Here is an 18,565-nt window from a genome sequence, read left to right as displayed (position 1 = left end):
TGTTTTGGATTGTACTTCTAATCGCATAAATTACCAACAGATCCATCAATCCGAATTAATTCCTGACACCTTCGCCACGGAGCTTCGCTCACGGGGAGAAATCGTATTAAACCGGTTTCCTTAAACAATTCCGTCCACGAATTAAATAATCTCCCGTGAGACAGCATGCACCCCATCACACAACCTCAATCCAAGCCATTTCTGTAATCATCTGATCTTGCCAATGGATCTATTGATATATTTGTGCCTTTGGGAATAATAACTGTTTTGATCGCCTTTTCGTATGAATTTCGTCATATAATCTTTAAGCACCTTCGTTAATGATCGCCGCACGTACTCGCGTACTCTACAGAATACTCAACTGTTCCATGACCCAATGTGCTAACAACGTGATAAGGGTTTCCTATGGATCTCTGAATGAACGCCATACTGTGTGTGCAAATTCCAGTATAATCTTTCATAATAGAGTTATCAAGGTTTGTTTTGTTTAGATGTTTAACGACTCTCTCTCTCACCAACTGAGCTCGCGTTATGCGGCGGAATTAACCACAGGTGCTGTTGTCAAAGTGAAACAACGCAGTCGTGATGGTTACTGTGATGATAATGTGTTGAAATTCCAAGATCGAGAGTTCGCATATTATGTTAGAATTAAAGTTTAGTTAGAAAATAAAATTGATTAACGCATAAGTGATTGTGTGATTCTTTCCTGAAATCTATGCATAAAAACTGGTTCTGCGTTGAGATATGAACTTGGTGACCTTACATAAACACTCTAATCCATACTCAGTAAATGTTAAAGCAAGAATAATTGTATTATACTGATCGATAATATGAAGTTAAACAACGAAGCCGAGTTGACTCTGGCATACTCGCATCACACTAGCATAACTGCATACGATTAATTATATTATCCCGATTGATAACCAACCCTCGTCAACGAGGCGGGGCCTGATTATCATAAAGGCTGTCATTAACATAACCACACCCACTCGCATAAATTAATACAACATTAGCATAATTTATATGCATGATTACCCAAATTAACATAATTGCAGATAAATTATGCACATTTCTAACTTCATTTAATATTTTTATTTTCATCAAATTTTCATAACCCACATATACAACAACCTCCACATCGTCCTGCCATCCGTCGACAAAGACGACTTGTCTTCTCTCAAAGTTGCAAGATGCATCCAGGCGCACCTGCTCTTGCAACTACATGAGGGGTTGGCGGTGTATACTGTGCCTAGTGAGATGCATGATACACCCAAAGATGTAGAGCCCATCCAAGCCTGTGCTTCAACCCAAGGCGGAGGCTGGCGGGGGGGGGGCGGCATGGTGTGACAGGATGAACAACTTTGACGGCAAGATACCTCTCCTCATCCTGAGAGCGGGCACCACAGTCATCCACCTGACTGTCCACCACTCCACTGCACACGAAGGCAAGTCGCCTTCGGCTCCTGAATCCACCGCACTCATCACGTTCGGTCGGTTTTCATTCCCGTCGTGTGTCGGTGCATGAGGGTTCAGATTTTGCTCAGGCTGACTGGCCGCTCCGACCGGGTCGGTGATCGGAGTTGGTCCATAGAGCGATTGCTGTGACCGCAGGTTCATCCGCTATTATCGGATTGATAGAGGGGGTTGAAATCAGAATGTTCGTCAATACTGGTGCATCCGCGACTATCATTTCCAAGTTGATTTTTAACATTCTGCCCCCTAAATGTCGTACCCTATGTCCCATCAGAGTTCCGTGCTTTTATGCAAATGGCTGCTCATTGGGCCTCACTGGGAAAATAACAGCGGTGGTGTGTATTGGAGATATCAAATTGACGGGGCCAGTTCTTTTATCAACGTCGCTTGCTGTTCCTTGCTTGCTCAGGACTGACTTCTTGAGGAAGATGCCCCTGAAAATTTTGATCGATCAAGGTTCCCTTGAGTTACCATTGGGTCATCGAATGGCCTTTTGCCTTCTCCCACTCGATTGTTCTTTGCCAACACTACTGTACAAGCGCTTGCGAGTAAGACCGTAAAGATTCCCCCCGGCACACAAATGTTAGTTCCTTTACGATTGCGCAGGCCGCTAGACCAGGAGGCGACTGAGGGGGGAATTCTTCTAGGATCCTCAAACAAAGACATTCGTGGTTTGCCGTTGGTGGGGGCCCAAACTATCATATCCAATTACCAGGAACCGCGCATTCAAGTCCTGAATGCAGGGTTGGACATGTTTGTCATTCAGGAGGGCACCGTGCTAGCTCACGTGTCGTCCATGCTTCACGAGGGAAACATCGTTGGCGGTGTGGGGGTCACGTTGAATACGAAGCCGCAACAGGTTTCTTATGAAAAATGGATGGATACGCTTTGTTCTGAAAATTCGGAATTGTATGAGTCCCAGAGTCACCACATCGATATGGGCGACGCCGCTCCCATCCAGCAGAACCCCTCCCGGCTGAGCCCTAAGGAAAAAGAACACGTACAGTTGGCAGTTGATGAAACGTTGGCCGCCAATATTATCTCACCGTCCACCAGCCCGTGGGGAGCCCCGATTGCTCTTGTTAAAAAGCAGTATGGTAGTTTGCACTTCTGTGTTGACTTCCGTAAGCTTAATAAGATCTCTGTAGCTGACCCGTACCCTCTTCCTCGGATGGACGATTCCCTGGACGCTCTCGCAGGGGCATATTATTTTTCGACTATTGACCTATCTTGATTTTCGCAGTTGCCCTTGAATGAATCCTCTAAACCTAAGACAGCTTTTTGCACATCAGAAGGCTTATTTGAATTAAATCAGCTTCCGATGGGTCTTCACTCCACTCGGCTACGTTCCAGCGATTGACGGAACTAGTTCTGGCAGGCCTTCAGTGGGACTCATGCCTAATATATCTGGACGATGTTATCATTTTTAGCCGTACGTTTAAAAAACATCTGGAATGGTTACGTGCTGTCTTTCTTAAAATGCCTGCGGCGAATCTCAAATTTAAACTGCAGAAGTTTCAACCTGCTCTAAAACTGGGTTCGGTATCTTGGCCACATAGTCAGTAAATCAGGGATAGCGATGGACCTGAACAAAACCACATGTGTCCGTACTTGGCTGACCCCCACGTCGGTGGGGAAGGAGGTGCAGAGTTTCAATGGATTTGCATCCTATTACCGCCGTTTTGTCACCGGGTTTGCCACGATCGCCAAACCTCTCCACGCCCTGACGGCAAAAGGTCAGAAGTTCCATTGGGGGGAGTAGGAGGAGGGCACATTTGTTGTGCTCTGGGATGGCTTGGTGAACGCCTCTCCCCTCCACTACCCCGACTTTTCCTTGCGGTTCATCCTTGATACGTATGCTAGCAACTCCGGAATTGGCGCTGTTCTGTCTCAAGTCGTTATGGCATGGAAAGTGTTGTAGTATATGGCAGCAGAGTGATGTCTCCGGCGGAACTTTTGGCAACTGTTTTTTTTATGCAACAGTATCGCGCCTATCTTTATGGCAGACGCTTTGAGATGCTCTCTGACCATGCAGCGCTACAGTACGCGCTGCATATTGAGCAACCATCTGACCAATTTTCATGTTGGTTGGAAGTCCACCAGGACTATTCCTTTACTGTTTCCTTTTGTAAAGGTACCCAACACACGAACGCGGATGCCCTTTCGCGATTACCAACGAGCGACGGGTGAACGTGTTTCTCGGGCCGGGGCGCAGTAAGGCACCTGCTGAAGACTCGCCTCGTCCCCTTCTGGCATTGGCTGAGGTTGACATCTCTGAGGAAAGCCGACGGTCCTGTGGCGCATGACGCCGTTATTGGCATGAAACCATGCAGACTTCGGACGCCTTCAGGTGGAAGACGCTTCCCTGTTCAAGTTACAACGCCGTGTCAAGGAGGTGGACGGGGGTGGGAATCGACGGGGTGTAGCCTCTGTCATCCTCAGAGGCAGATTGCTCATGCATTGGAATGGAGGATTGACACGTAACAACATTGTCGTGCCTACTGCCCTACGGAGAAAAGTCATCTGGGCTGTGCATGAGCGACTGTTGCACCTTGGGGTGCATAAGATGCTAGCCACACTTAAGCTCGACTTCTTCTGGCCTGGCATGGTGGAAGATGTCGCTATTGTATTCAAGGGGTGTGTGCAGTGTGCACGGCGGAAACCCCCGTCCAAACTCTGCTGTCCACCATTGCAATCCATTCAGGTTTCCCGCATAAATGAGCTGGTCGCTCTTGTTATCCTTGGTCCATTTCCTACCACCCCTCGTGGCAATAAGTATTTACTGGTGGGCGTCGAATATTTTAGGCGATGGCTTGGCCGCCGCCCAACCAATCGGATTTGGCCATCACCGAGGCATTCCTTGATTGCTATGTGATGGACAAGGGGGGCCCTGAGCATCTTCTGACCGATCAGGGCAAGGAATTTTCTTCAAAATTGCTGCGGGAGGTGTACGACTTGTTGGGAACAAAGAAAATACGCACGTCACCATACCACCCCCAGACGGATGGAATGGTGGAGCGGCTGCAGAGGACTCTGACCTCCATGTTGAGCCATCAGGTCAGTGAGTCCCAGCTTGACTGGGACTTGCATGTTACCGGGGTCCTGGCTGCCTATAGAATGGCCCCTCACCCATCCACCGGCTTCTCACCATTTTTTAAATGTATGGAAGAGAACACGACCCCCAGATTGATGTCCAATTATGAGCCGAGCCAAACAAGGCTAAATCTAAAATTTCGGATTCCATGCGCTTTACCCTTCAGAGGCTTTCAGAAGCACGCAAGGCTTCCAGAGAGAATTCCAATTCGTGCCAATTGTCAAATGAGGGGTCTCCATCTTTCCGGACATGAGTGGCCTTCAGGCGACAGAGCCTGGCTGCACTGTCCCCACATACTGGTGGGTACTTCACCGAAATTGTTTAAACCCTGGAGGGGGTCGTTTGGCGTGATTTGGGTCGTTTGGCTCCAGTGTGAAAAAAATTTGCTTGGGTCGGCGGAGTTGGTTTGTACATCCCTCTCGCCTCAAGCCTTTCATCATGCTGCGTGAATTCATCCCATCTACACTACACAGGGGCCAAGTGTCAGATGTGTCTGGCGAGCTGAGGTGTGTACCCACTGAGGTTGGTTCTCAGGGGAGTCATGTGATCCCATCCTCAGATGCCGCACGTTTAACATCCCCCAAGCCGCCACCTGCGCTGTCTTCACAAGCTTCGGGAGCGGAAGGCTCGTCTGCCCGGCCGACTGCTCTTTGCTCGATGGGACATTTTGAAATTCCCCCTGGGACCCCCGAGGAGAGTATGCCCACCTCTCCTGGGAGCCTGGCCACAAGGACTCGATCAAAGACTCTTCGGTTTTTGTATATATTGTGTATATTGTATAGATGGGTTGAAGTATTTATTTGTTGATGCACACTAACGGGTTGTTCGTTTTGTTCTTTTATTGAAGGGGGAGTTGACAAAGGGGCCCCAAGTGAGGGCTAGGGGGGGTCACGTGGTTGGGATCCAGATCCTGCTCTAGGATTCTGTAAGGTGATCATGACCAAGGGTGGAGCCAGCCATGCCGCAGAGAATATAAGCCGGGTCCCGAGAGGGACCAGGGTTGTTGTTGTTGTTGTTGTTTTTCATCCTGGAAGAAACATTCGTCGACGGTCTACGTTCTATGATCTACATTCTCCGTTCAACGAGTCTCCAACACGTGTACCTGGACCCGAGCTGTTGGTCTCGGTCTGTAGTAGCTAGTTACGTTGTAATTAGTGTAGTTAGCCTGGTGGTCACCACCATAGGTTGTTATTCTAAGGGGAAGTTACCCTGTGTGTTGGAGTTAAATAAATGTGTTACCTCCAAGTCTACGTCTGCGACTCAGTTGAACTCACTACACATTTACAACTTAGAGCGTTATTACTACGGCTATCAGTAGGCCCTGATGGTTTCCACCTTATCGCTCCACAATTAGTCTGTCCCAATCTCGTCCACCTTGTTCTTTGTGCATCCCCGGGCAAGTGCGGAGGTCGCGGACCTCGCTCCCCTAATATACCCCCTTGGCCCCGCCCCTATCAGACAGTGCCCCCACTCCACTGTGGCAAGTGTATTGTTTATTGGATAATTTATTATCATCAATACAGTACCTTCCGGCCACCTGTTTCTAATTATCTCAACGTGTACGCTCCAGCACGTTCTCTTTACAGTCCCCTACACAAATACAATGTCACTGCTTATAGTCAACACATCTTCTATCCTCTCACATATATTCCTTCTGCATTCTCCAATCCGTACTCACCAGCAACGTGAATTATGATGAAAAAGCAACATTCAACAACTCACTTGGCATTGAAAAACCCTTTCCCAGCCTTGTTGTGATAAATTATTTTCCAGATCCTGTTCAGGTAATGCCATTAACAATTGTATATTTCTCTGTGCACTTGCACCAACCTGGATCCATGGTACCACCGTCAAATAATCATTGCAAATTCATCACCTTAATACAGCAATGACATTTTTCCTACGGTGTTGAAGTAGATAGTGCCTCCAACTGATGAAGCAATTAAATTCTGAGTATTCCAGATGTTGGCTCTACAGATATCCATAGATTTACAGACGTTCGGATTACGGAATTTCGCGTTCATGCAATTGACAAATGATGGACATTTTTCTATTTACGAAATCGAATTTCCATGTTAACGAAATTTTACACGGCACACGCCATGAAAGCATCAAAGAAGAAGCACCCAGGAGGATGCGTCATCCATCCGCGACACTGTCACAGTATATCCCTACAGCTCACCAGTAACGCCTCACATCGCCTTTCTAGGCATTCCAACATGCAGATCGTTTGGTGAATTCCCTTAAAAGTATGGATCCTTGCAGTCGCGAAAGCTTGAAATCTAGAATTAATTATTCGTCTTAAATTTGTTGTTATTCAATCTTCTTAACATTTATGTACTTTCTTATTATTTCTGATTTGTCAATATGTGAACAATTTTTGGGTAGGAGTGGGGTGGAATGATTGTCTGAAACTCATCCCTAATTTTTTGTGTTGAATATAATGGGAAAATATTTTCTGATCACGAAATTTTGTTTGACTCGTGTTTTTTCCAGAACTCATCCATTTCTAAAGTAGAGGGAAGCCAGTACTATGCATGATGTTCTCAGGCTCATGTGTAATCTGACATTATCATGTTGGAGGACTTGTGACATCCGACTGACGACGTTCATGGTGGTCATGGCCTTTCTTTTAGTGAACAGAAAAACACATTGTATCAGTTCAATACTGTAAAATACAGTAATTGAGAAAAAAGGCAATTGGAGGGGTAACCATCTCGTAAATATTAAAAATGAAATGTCTTTGTTTAAAAGAGCCTGCGGCAGTGGCACCAGGTCAATGGCAAATATGAATGCCTATCATTGTTGGCACTTTCCAAAGAATAGCTCATGTTAATGTCCCACAAAGAGGTACTCATCAACTCCAGAGGGATGAAAGGATGATTCAGTACCTTATCGAGATATTAAGTTATGATCTTTAATGCTAGCTCTCTGTCTTATTGGACCCCTCACCCTCCAAAAACTATTGACAATGGCCATCAAAATCATTTGGAACAATATGACATGGTTCAATCGAATAACTGCCCACTGGAAGCATTTATGAAGACAACAGATGAATAATTTAGAGAATGCAGAAATATCTTGTCAACCTTAATTTACTGTGTTCCACTAAACTTCTCATCTCAACTAATTTTTTTCATCTGCTTCCTTTTTCCCTTCCATAATTTGGCCACCATTGCATTGTTAATGTTGACCTTACATCTGATGTGCTAGATAATCACCTGCCAACTCTAGTTGGCAGGTGATTATCTAGCTAGTTTTATTTATAGGATTTTTTACGGAAAAAACTTTTTTTGCCGTTGGTCAGTTCCATTCTTTGTCCAATTTTAGCTCAAAAGTGAATGCGTCCTGCCTTGAATCTCGTTGAAAATTTCACGCACAACGAGGCTGCTACAGAGAGCAATGCACATTATACCATCGGCAAGCCAATGTTTTATTCGTATATGTGACATTTAGTAAGATCAAGTGCAGATGCAAATGTAATTTCATTATTTGTGCAGTCATTGATGACCTGGCTGAGGCCATGAAATATCTGCACTAGAAAAGTCGCTCAATAACAGGAAGCTGTCTTGATTCAGATGAAGGATATTGGCAGTACCAGCATCACGCTCTGCCCTTGGAGCTGCCTGGCTACTGTTTTCATGCCTTCTTGACTGAGTGCATGACTGAAATATTAATGGGGATGATATAACGCTCTAACGTTGTTCACGTCTCACAGCCGGAATACTGCCGACTGCTTCGCTCCTGACAAAGCGCTGATACACCGCTGGATCGAGTAGGATGGTCCTTGTGGCGAGGCTCTCAAAGTGGAAGATACCAAATCAGCTTCAACCCAATGGTGGTGTTTAGGAGAGCATTTATCTATGAGTATATATAGGCTGGCTGACAGATATGAAGTTATTCCTTCGGTGGTAATAAACAACAATAATAATAATTGTTACCCTTTGTCATACCACTTATGGGTGAAGTCTTTCCATACTGGATAAGTCGTGGAGATTGTTTGACCATACTCCATCATGCTTGTCAACGTGGGTTGATGACGAGAAGGCGCAAAGGCCAGTTTGCTTGATGGTAACTATGACTGAGAATCAAACTAAAGTGGTCTGATTCATATTGCAATGGCCAACCATTGTGCCACCGTTACACTCGTATGCATAAGTTAACAGGGAAAAAAAAAACTATACCATTTTTCTTACTGTGAATAAAATGACAAAATAACATTGCCACTTTGGTCAACTCGTCGTCTTGAAATTACGGAATGTACAAATCTAAAGTCTTAGGTATAATTGAGAGAAGGGTTTTGCTAGTTGGGCGATCTCAGAATGGGTAGCAGGTGGCAATCCTAATCAAATGCCATTTTTCATATTTCGTGTGTTTAGGTCTGTTGTAGACAAAAAACGGCCTGCGATGAAACATGTCCTCTATTCCGACATGTGTAAAGAAGCTCATTCGCAGGGTACATTTTCATGATGATTTATTTCACGATAACATATTTACAGGCGAGAGTACGACTCACACGTTCCACAAGGCTATAACTACCGCAGTCCTGGTGGTTTCTAATAGAGTAATATCGAACAGTCTTTGTTGATGGTTTCCACCATGTAGATCTCCAACAGTCGGCCCCGATGTCGTCCACCTGCAGTTGTTCTTCAGTCCCCAAGGAATCAACCCATTTGCGAGCCTCGCTCCCCCTTATATACCCCTACGGCCACGCCCTGGTAACTTCCAGCACTTGCCACCGGTAGATTCTATCAGCAAACTCTATCGTCATCTGCTTCCCTTCTCTTCGATGGCAAAGGTTATAGTGGCGTCAGTGTTGATGGGTGGAGACAGGTACAGGGTACTTTACGGGGGAAGGCTCGTAAAAGTCGTATTCCTGCGTTGTAAATACTTTATCGTGAAATAAATCATCAAGAAATTGGAACCTGCAAAGGAGCTTCTTTACACATGTGAGTGTAAGCCTGAGTACAATCTCACGTGTTGTTGCTGTAGAGTATTTTCATTTTACCAGTGGGTCAATGAGATAAGGGGATGGTGATTAAGGTACTGAGTGATAGGATGGGTGGGTCATTCTTGAGAGCATGAAAAAGTGCGTGATTGAGGTTGACACAGTGAATGATCAGGTGATTGTGTGAATGATCAGGTAAATATATGACTCATGAGGAGGGAGAAGGAGCATTTATGTAAGTCATAGAGTAAGGGAAGTGGGTGAGTTCATAATGGAGTGAGTGAGTACCAGTTTATTGAGTTGAACAAGGCGAGAACTAAAGCGACCAGGATGAGTCTCATTTGCAAGAGAGACCTGGATCACCCAAATGACCAAAGTTAAATAAAAACACAGAGTTACAGTAATGAAAGTAAATATAAATAATACAAAACAACTGATGCGTCACATGGGAAATCGACGTAATGGAGTTAAGGGATGATAGAATATGTGAGTAAGGTGCGACACGGATGTCCTCTGGCCCTTTCACGACTTAACATTTTTTTTTGACTACGTAGTTTGAGACGATTTCCATGGATGTACCAGTACAATTTATATCTGGTATAGATATAATGGGAGGCTGATCGATGCCCCAGTCCGGTCATGGTATGGCTCTCTATTGTTAAACCATATTATGAATGCGGATGATCTGGTGATTACTTCCCACTCTAAGGAGAAGTTGGAGACACTACAGCTAAACATGGAGCATGCTCCTAAATTATGGGCCGTTACCATCAGCCTCACAAAAACAAATCACCTCCCTAGGTATTTTACTTCATCAAAATGCTCCCCTCCCTCAATTCCCCATGTATTTTGGGGCAGTTGTGGAGAGAGTGGAGATATTTCCGTACTTGGGCAGTGTGCTGATGACCAACTTTGTTTCAGTAGCCGAGGTCTCACTTCGAATCATTCGAGCGGCATTATATTTTCATCAGCTGCTGAACACTGTGTGGAAGCTACCTGGCATGTCACTCCATACAAACCTTCATGTCTTCTGGACCGCAGTTATGCCCTCCCGTATCTCTCTCGAAAGGAACATCTGCGCTGGTTTGAAACATTTTGGTTAGCCCACGATCTATCCAGGGTTTAACCAGACTGGACTCTGTGAGGAGCTCAGATTCCTGGAATATCTGGACAAATGCCCATCTGTGGGGCTCCTCCAGCAAGCGAGGCTGCGTTGGTTGTGTCATGCAGTCCGTATGCACAGCCACGGCATCCCCAAGCAGCTTCAATTTGGCTGGATAGATGGTGCTAAATGGGCGTGGTACGGGCTAGAGAAGAGATGGACTGATGTGGTACAGAAGGATGTGGAGCTGATTGGACTTATTGATGACTGGTATCAGCAGTGTCACGATCGGCTTCTGTGGAGGAGGTTCATGAAAAGCGCTTCCTGGGAGGTGGAGGCAGTTGCCCTCCAGCTACAGCATAGGGCAGAGGAGCGAGGCTCAAAACAACGAGCAGAGCGCCAAACAACTGACACAAATAAAGTTGGCACAGTGGGGAGCACGGCTGTTGCATCTGCCGATCATTTTCCTAAGTCAATCCATGGCACCTGTGTCTATTACATGACCTCCTGCCAGCCAGCCTTCGGCACTTCACGTGGCCTCCAAATGCACCGAGCATGGCACAAGTGCTGTGGTGACACTCTTTGGTTCTATTGGATAAAGTCACGTAGGCAAAAAATAAAATAACAAAAATCACGACGTTTCGGCCACAACACAAGCGGCCTTCATCAGGTGAAGGGACGAGACTGTCTGGAGGACAGCGAAAGCTTTAAATCTGCTGTGGTGATGTCACCGCCACTTAGGGGTGAACGACAGTTGTTGCGTTGTTTTTGTGCGTGTGTGCACGGACGCATGTACGCCTGTGAGTATCGTGTATGGAGAGAGAAAGAGAGGCAGCCGTGCGTTGTGTTGGCCAGTGTGCCATTCTGAGCTTCATAGGCGCTGCTCGCTAACAGCACTTGCCCCAACATTCTGGTAAGGCTATACGGCAAATGATTGTCGCTGTTGTGTGTGTGTATGGACGTTCACCCCCCTCCCACCGCCCCCGTGTGTGCAGTTTTAGGGACTCATTACGCCCCCTCCCGACAAGCAGGCCAGCATCCGAACTAAAGGTGACAATAAAAACAGATTTTTTTTTCCATTTAAGTAACTTTGTTTTGCTCACAATACAGTATTTATTACATTGTTGCATGCAAATGTACGATATTTTGTCTTACATATGACTTTGACAATGTTTCTATGTTTTGCTGAACCGTGATAACATCTTAAAAAACTTACAGTATGTGGATTTAAATACAGTACACTATTGTATTCAGACTTATGAACCGTTCGACTTACGGACAGTTCTCAGGAATGGAACCGATAAGTTGTATTATTCGCTAACAGCACCTTCCATTGGTATGGTTGACTACATACGATGCAAAGAAAGTTAAATATAGATACATATATATTGTACAGCACTTTCCCCAATAGTATGTTGATGTTCTATGGGGTATGTTTGTCTTTCTGAGTAATGTTTTAATTGGGGCGGTGTCATTTTCACAATTTCCCCAATGTTTTTACATTGGCCGACTTGCGCGTCAGCAATTTTCGCACCCAATGGATAAATCTCTTCTTCTTCTTCTTGGGCTTGGTGGCGGTGGTGGCAGAAGTGGTGGTGGAAGCTGTGGCAGCGGCGGTGGAAGGGGCATCGGTGGCATCATGGTACATTTGAGACACGGTGCATTTCAATTCTTTCAGCTGGCTACTGAGATGAAGGTTCTCTTCATGCAGCCTCTTTTCCCCATGCCACATGTCCTCGTGACGCACCAGCTTCCCGCGTAGCCTAAACTGTTCCTGGCCTCTCTGCGGATCCAGGAATGTCAACTCCGTCAGGTGGGCGTGCAGCGACCTCCGGAGATCTTTGTTTTCACAGCGCAGCGACATTTGCCGCTGTGCTGCATTGCAGTCTCGGAGAAAATCCGCATGGAGAGACTTGCTCTCCCTGCAAGGCACTCTCGTGGACTCCAGCTCCAACTGGCACTCTTTAAGCTGTTGAACCAGGCTCCTGTTCTCTCTCTGGAGAGTCTCTCGGTTCTCCATCAACTCCTCCTGCTGCTGCTGTAGCTCCAGACGGAGCATCTTGTTCCTCTGACAGAGCTCCACATTCTGCAGGCTCATCCTCTCCGTTTGCAGCGTCATGGTCTCGCGGTAAAAGTCTGAGATGGAAAGCGTAAAACGACGATAAATGAAGATCTCCATCCCAAGCATGGCCAAGACCAGAACGCCAACGATCAGCAGCACCATGCTCAGCTCGTGTTGACGGCACGCGGGACGGAAGGAAGTGTGAGACACGTCACGAAGGGGCGTGATATTTATACCAACGTCAATACCGGATGTGACGTACACTATGACGTAACAGCCATCCCTGCCCACTTATTGTCAATCATTGCTCACCACGTGACTCCACGGCACCGCCCCTAACCGTGCAGCTCCTCCCCCATACTCCCCTTCCGCCTTCCCCACGTGATGCGAAGCGAGCCAATCACGCGAGAGGCGGCGCGCGGTCGGCCCCGCGTCCGCTTCCCGCCATTCTTGCAATGGGCGGCGGGGCCGCGCAGGGTGGGGGGCGGAGGGAGGCGGGGGGGAGGGGCCAGGATGGACGAGGGGGAGGGGCCAGGAGGGACGAGGGGGAGGGGCCAGGAGGGACGAGGGGGAGGGGCCAGGAGGGACGAGGGGGAGGGGCCAGGAGCAGGAGGGGGGGAGCCGTGGCGCCGCTCTTGGGCCGCGAGGCCTCCCCCTGGGCCCGCGGCGCCACGCGGAGACCGCGACAGCAGCAGCAGGAGGTGGTGGTGGTGGTGTTTGTGGTTGTAGGCACGGGAGAGGTGGTGGTGGTGTTTGTGGTTGTAGGCACGGGAGAGGTGGTGGTGGTGTTTGTGGTTGTAGGCACGGGAGAGGTGGTGGTGGTGTTTGTGGTTGTAGGCACGGGAGAGGTGGTCACGGACAGGCGGTGAGTGCCGGGTGATGGAGGGGGGGTGAGGGAGTGGATTGCAGGGTGAGTGAGTTAATGAGGAGAATTAATAGGTGAGGAGGGTGAGTGAGTTGAAGGGTGAGGTGAGTGAGTGGGTGAGTGGTGAGTTCACGACAGGGAGATTGGGGCAGAGTGAGTGAACGCAGCGCACGGTAAAGATCCCCTGAGAGCATTCGCAAGAGTTGGACATTGAGTGCCGCTGTCAGGGTCCACACGCAAATTACTCACTTGGCATGATATACAAATTAACCATTTTAAACGATTATAACTTTTATAAAACGTACGCTATTTGCCAGAACTAATGCGATGTGCGTTTAGCATATTTGTAGCACGTTAACCAACGTCAACATCGTCATTTAGAGTAACCATTAGTCCATACGTGTCACTTGCTAATAGTCCCCGGGTCAATCACAACTTTGCCGTGCGTGCAGGCTTTGTCTCTGGCTGCTCGCTAGGGCTGCGATGCCTTTCCATGCCACAAGATGACGTTCATTGCTCCTTCCACACCGCGACTATATTTACTGCAGTGTTCTATAACGCGGTAGTTGCGTTGCTGAATAACACCGCGTTATGTAAACTCCCTCGTTACAATGACTAATACAGGGTAAAGCACAGTCCGTGATAACAGCGTGAGATGCGTGTGTCGGCTGAACAAAGACTGAGGCGCGTGGGGAGCATCAGGAAGCATCCAGCAGCATCCTAATGCCTCGTGTGACGCTGTGCCCAGGCAGCCGAACAACCGCACATTCCTACTCGCGCGACGTGGTTCTGTTGACTCAATCGCGTTATATCCACTTAGCATCCGCGTTATAAAACGTGTTCCCTATTACATCCATCGTGCCATATCCAAATGGCGTTATGAAAACACGCGTTGAGGCAGAACGAACTCCATAAACTATTTTTATTTTACCAGGTGAGACCCACTGAGCTATGTGGCTGTTTTTCAGAAGCGACCTTTCCACAAATGATAGATCAGCGAAATGGCTAATCACATAGAAATGTGTAGCACCAGCCACAAATACTCTAGACATGGGATCCGCTTTGACAGGGTCAGTGTCTACTTAGATTCACTCACTCCGCCTATTGTCATGTGGCGTGTGCAGCTGCGTCGTGACACTTGGTAGAGTGCTGTCTTTGAGGCAGAGAACTTTAAAACCGTGTGCAGTGGTTAATTTGCTTAACAGCTTTACACTGAACTCCTTGCTTGTGGTAAAACATGTTTGCGACTTTGCTGATCGAGAACTATGCAGATTTAGATTCATAGTAACATGTACTTGGTGTGAGATGAACTTCCAAACAATTTCCTTTGCTCAACATCTTGGAATTAATGTCTTTTTAAATGGTCAGCTTAAGTGATTCCGTGATGTTTATGTAACTTGACCATTAAGATAATCTATGGAGCACAATTATTTCAATATTATTTGTCATAATTAAACTTTAAAATGAACCCATATGTGATATTATATTGCCTGATTATTTTATTTTTTAACGTAGTCTACATGCTCTTCTGGGGATATTACCCCACATTTACCATTCATTGATGTTCCCTTTGACATTGGTAATTGGCATTGTCATACCATAGTAATTCATGGGCAATTATGTTATTCTCTCTGTGTCTATCTGTCTCTGCATCTGTCTGTGTGGGTATCTCTCTCTGCCGGTGTGTTTTTCTCTATATGCATCTCTCGTGTGTCTCTTTGTGTGTGCCTCTCTCTGTGTGTGGATCTCTCGGTGTCTGTGTCTCTCTTTCCTTTTCCACGATGTGGTGTTGTATTTACATGCAAATTCTACCTCTAGCCCCGCCCACTTACCCTTGGGCTGAGCTTATCTCAAGCCAATATAACTTCGTGTTTCAGCAGCTTTCTCGCTATATTTTTTCACCTGATGATGGTTGCTTGTGTTGCGATCGAAACGTCGTGATCTATTATTTTTTTCTACCTACGTGACTTTACCGAAAGAACCAAAGAGTATTGTGGTTGTGATTTTGATAGTGATCGTTGTGGTGGAGGTGGTGATATTGATGGTGGTGTTAACGATAGCGGTGATTTTGGTGGTTGTAATGGTGGTATTGATGGTGGTAATGGTGGTTGACTATTACCCCTCTCGTGTCCTTACTTCCACCACCAGGTTTAAGAATCTGCCGGTGTCTGTGCTGGAGGTGGACGTCTGGATATCTGTGCGGTCTGGAGCGGTGGACAATAGACTCCTGCAGCTCAACCAGGTGGACGCACTGGGCAGGGAGCAAGATGGTGGTGGCCTTAGAGACCCACTTACTCCCACAGAGAGCCATAGACTCACTCAGAGAGAGCACTCACACAGAGAGCCAAAGTCTCACTGACACAGAGCCATAGACTGACTCACATGGAGACACATAGACTCACTCAAACAGAGAACCATTGATTAACCCACACAGAGAACCACAGAGTCACTCGCACAGACTCACACAGAGAGACATAGACTCACTGACGTAGAGGACTATATGAAGTACATCCTCGTCTTTTATGTAATGTGTTTCGCTTAGCGCACACCACACCCACTATAACTCGAGTAGCACATGACGGACTGCTCTTATGAGTGGTGTGGGTGTTGGCAGCGTTGTTCTGTATTGCTGGAAGCTGTTGCTGTACCGGTGCGCACTGTGTTACGTGGCGTGTCATCCTCTTCCTCAGCCTTTGTTCCAGCATCTGTGTGTAGTGTCATCTCACTCACTCCCTTATAGTTTTCACTCATCATATCTCCATTTCATGTCCTTTGTATGTATATTGATGAATGTAACATTTTTTTATTATTATTTGGCTGCTATAAATTTCCACGTCATAAGCTACTTCATTCATCTATAATTTGTGGCCAGTTCGCTTCTGAAATAGAAGCTAATAGCTTAGAGGGCTTTACTAGGTAAGATAAAAATAGTTTATTTTTATTTTTTTGTGATTTGCTTACCTTTCCTATACTTTTCACTTCGATTGTGTTTTTGCATCGTTTGTTCTTGTAACTTTCTGTACCACCCCAACTGGAAATCTGTGAAAAAGGGCTTTTTAGATTCCTCCAGTATAAATAAAGATTATAATATAGATCTTCTACATATACACAACACATTTAAAATAAACATAGAAAACAGTGTACTGTACTCTCAATTAAAAATAATAATAAAAGTTATATTGTGCTAAAACGGAGTCTCCCCCTTTACCGTTTTTCCTTGTAGAAAAGTTTTCTGCTTGACGTAAAATAGCTTTAAGCAGCAATTTTCGACAACGCAACCCCCGCGTTAAGCAAGGATATGTTGTACTCACTTACACAGAGAGACATAGTCTCCAACTTGATTTGGCACTTTCGTGACTGCAGGAATTACTCTTTGGTTATTTCGGTAAAGTCACGTAGACATAGACTCGCACAGAAAGCCACAAACTCACTCGAACAGAGAGACTTGGAGTCAATCACACAGAGCCATCGACTCATTCAAACACAGATGATGATAACAGATACCCATGAACTCACATTGAGACCCATGGACTCACACAGAGACCAGTAAACTTACCAGACCCGTAGACTCACAGAGACGCATAGACTTACAGAGAGGTATAGACTTACACAGAGACCCATAGACTTACAGAGAGGTAAAGACTTACACAGAGACCCATAGACTGGTGAACGAGATTTGAACTCGGATCACCAGATTTGTAGCACAGCACATTCGCCGATACACTACCGTTCACCTTACACACTCACACACGCACTCACATGCTCACTCATTCACGCAACCAAACGCTCACTTACACATTCAATCAATCACTCAATCACTCACACACTCGCGTTTTATTGCATGTAGCAATATCTTCAGGAGCTAAATGTCAATTATTGAGGTCTGTTAAGATAAGCGAGTGTGTGGGTGTGTGGATGACATAGCAATAGTGGGTGAGTAGGTGAGTGAAGAGGTGAGCTCAGTAGCATGTTGCAGGTCTTCCCCAGGACAAGGCGGGTCATATTTAGGGTGTGTAACATGTTGATTGACTGGGTTGAGTGTTGTGTTTGTGAGCGAGTAGGTGAGCTCACTCGAATGTCGCAGGTCTCGCCCAGCGTTTTCCAATCAAAGATTAAACAGATGAATGAGTGGTGGGATTTTTGTTATTGTTTTCAGGTGAGCAGCACCACCTTAACACAAATATCTGTATTACACCTTCATCCATGTAATAGCTGTGTCCATCTTACACCTCCATTTTCTTAGAAGCCTCTGGATTTGACATAGGGCATCTTTTTCTGTGTGTGTGTCTGTGTGACCCAGTCCTGAACCTTCCCTCGGTTGGCTCACCCTCTAAAGAGTACCTGGTGCAGTGTCTATAATAAACATCAGCAATTTGGAGAGACAAAGGTGGCCGCGTGCATGGTGTTGGCCACATCACATTCCCACAGCGAATTTTGTCGAACCATCGAACAAAGGCGGTCGCTGCATCGCACTTTCAGAAGCGCTTCTGCGGCCGTCTCGAACGCTCTTCCTTCTGATATTAGAAGCCACTGGAGCTGTGCACTTTTACATCTAGATTGACAACTCATTTCTTTAGAACTACTTTTTGTGCTTACTTTGTTGCCCTTCCCCTGCACCTCCGATTAGCACGGTTGGCTACGTACCGTGCAAAAGAAGTTCAACATACAAAATACATACCACCCCCTCGTGTGTTCCACAGCACAAGGCTCCACAACTTGCCCTAACATGTCTATTGAGGCTACTTTGGTGACCTGTGTGTGTGTGCATAATTAATTATCATTATTTTATTAAATGGCCTTCATCAACAAAGGACATGAGTCCATTGAGGGACGGGGACAGCGTGGGACCCTTCGTGGAGCCGATTCTCGCAATGGCGGAGGAAGAGTTGGAGGGATGCAGCAGAGGAGGGGGTGGCACCGCACGATGTTCGTGCTGAGAGTGAACGTGGCACTGGGGGAGGCTCTGGAGTTGGGCCTCTTCAGGGCGACTGGCGATAGAGTGGAGAAGTCGAGGTGAGAGT

This window comes from Petromyzon marinus (genome assembly GCF_048934315.1).
Source record: "Petromyzon marinus isolate PM22_M1 ecotype Great Lakes invasive population chromosome 84 unlocalized genomic scaffold, UKy_Petmar_22M1.pri1.0 chr84_unloc.4, whole genome shotgun sequence".
Lineage (NCBI taxonomy): Eukaryota > Metazoa > Chordata > Hyperoartia > Petromyzontiformes > Petromyzontidae > Petromyzon > Petromyzon marinus.
The sequence above is the reverse complement of the archived record's forward strand: the minus strand, read 5'-3'. Positions refer to the sequence as shown.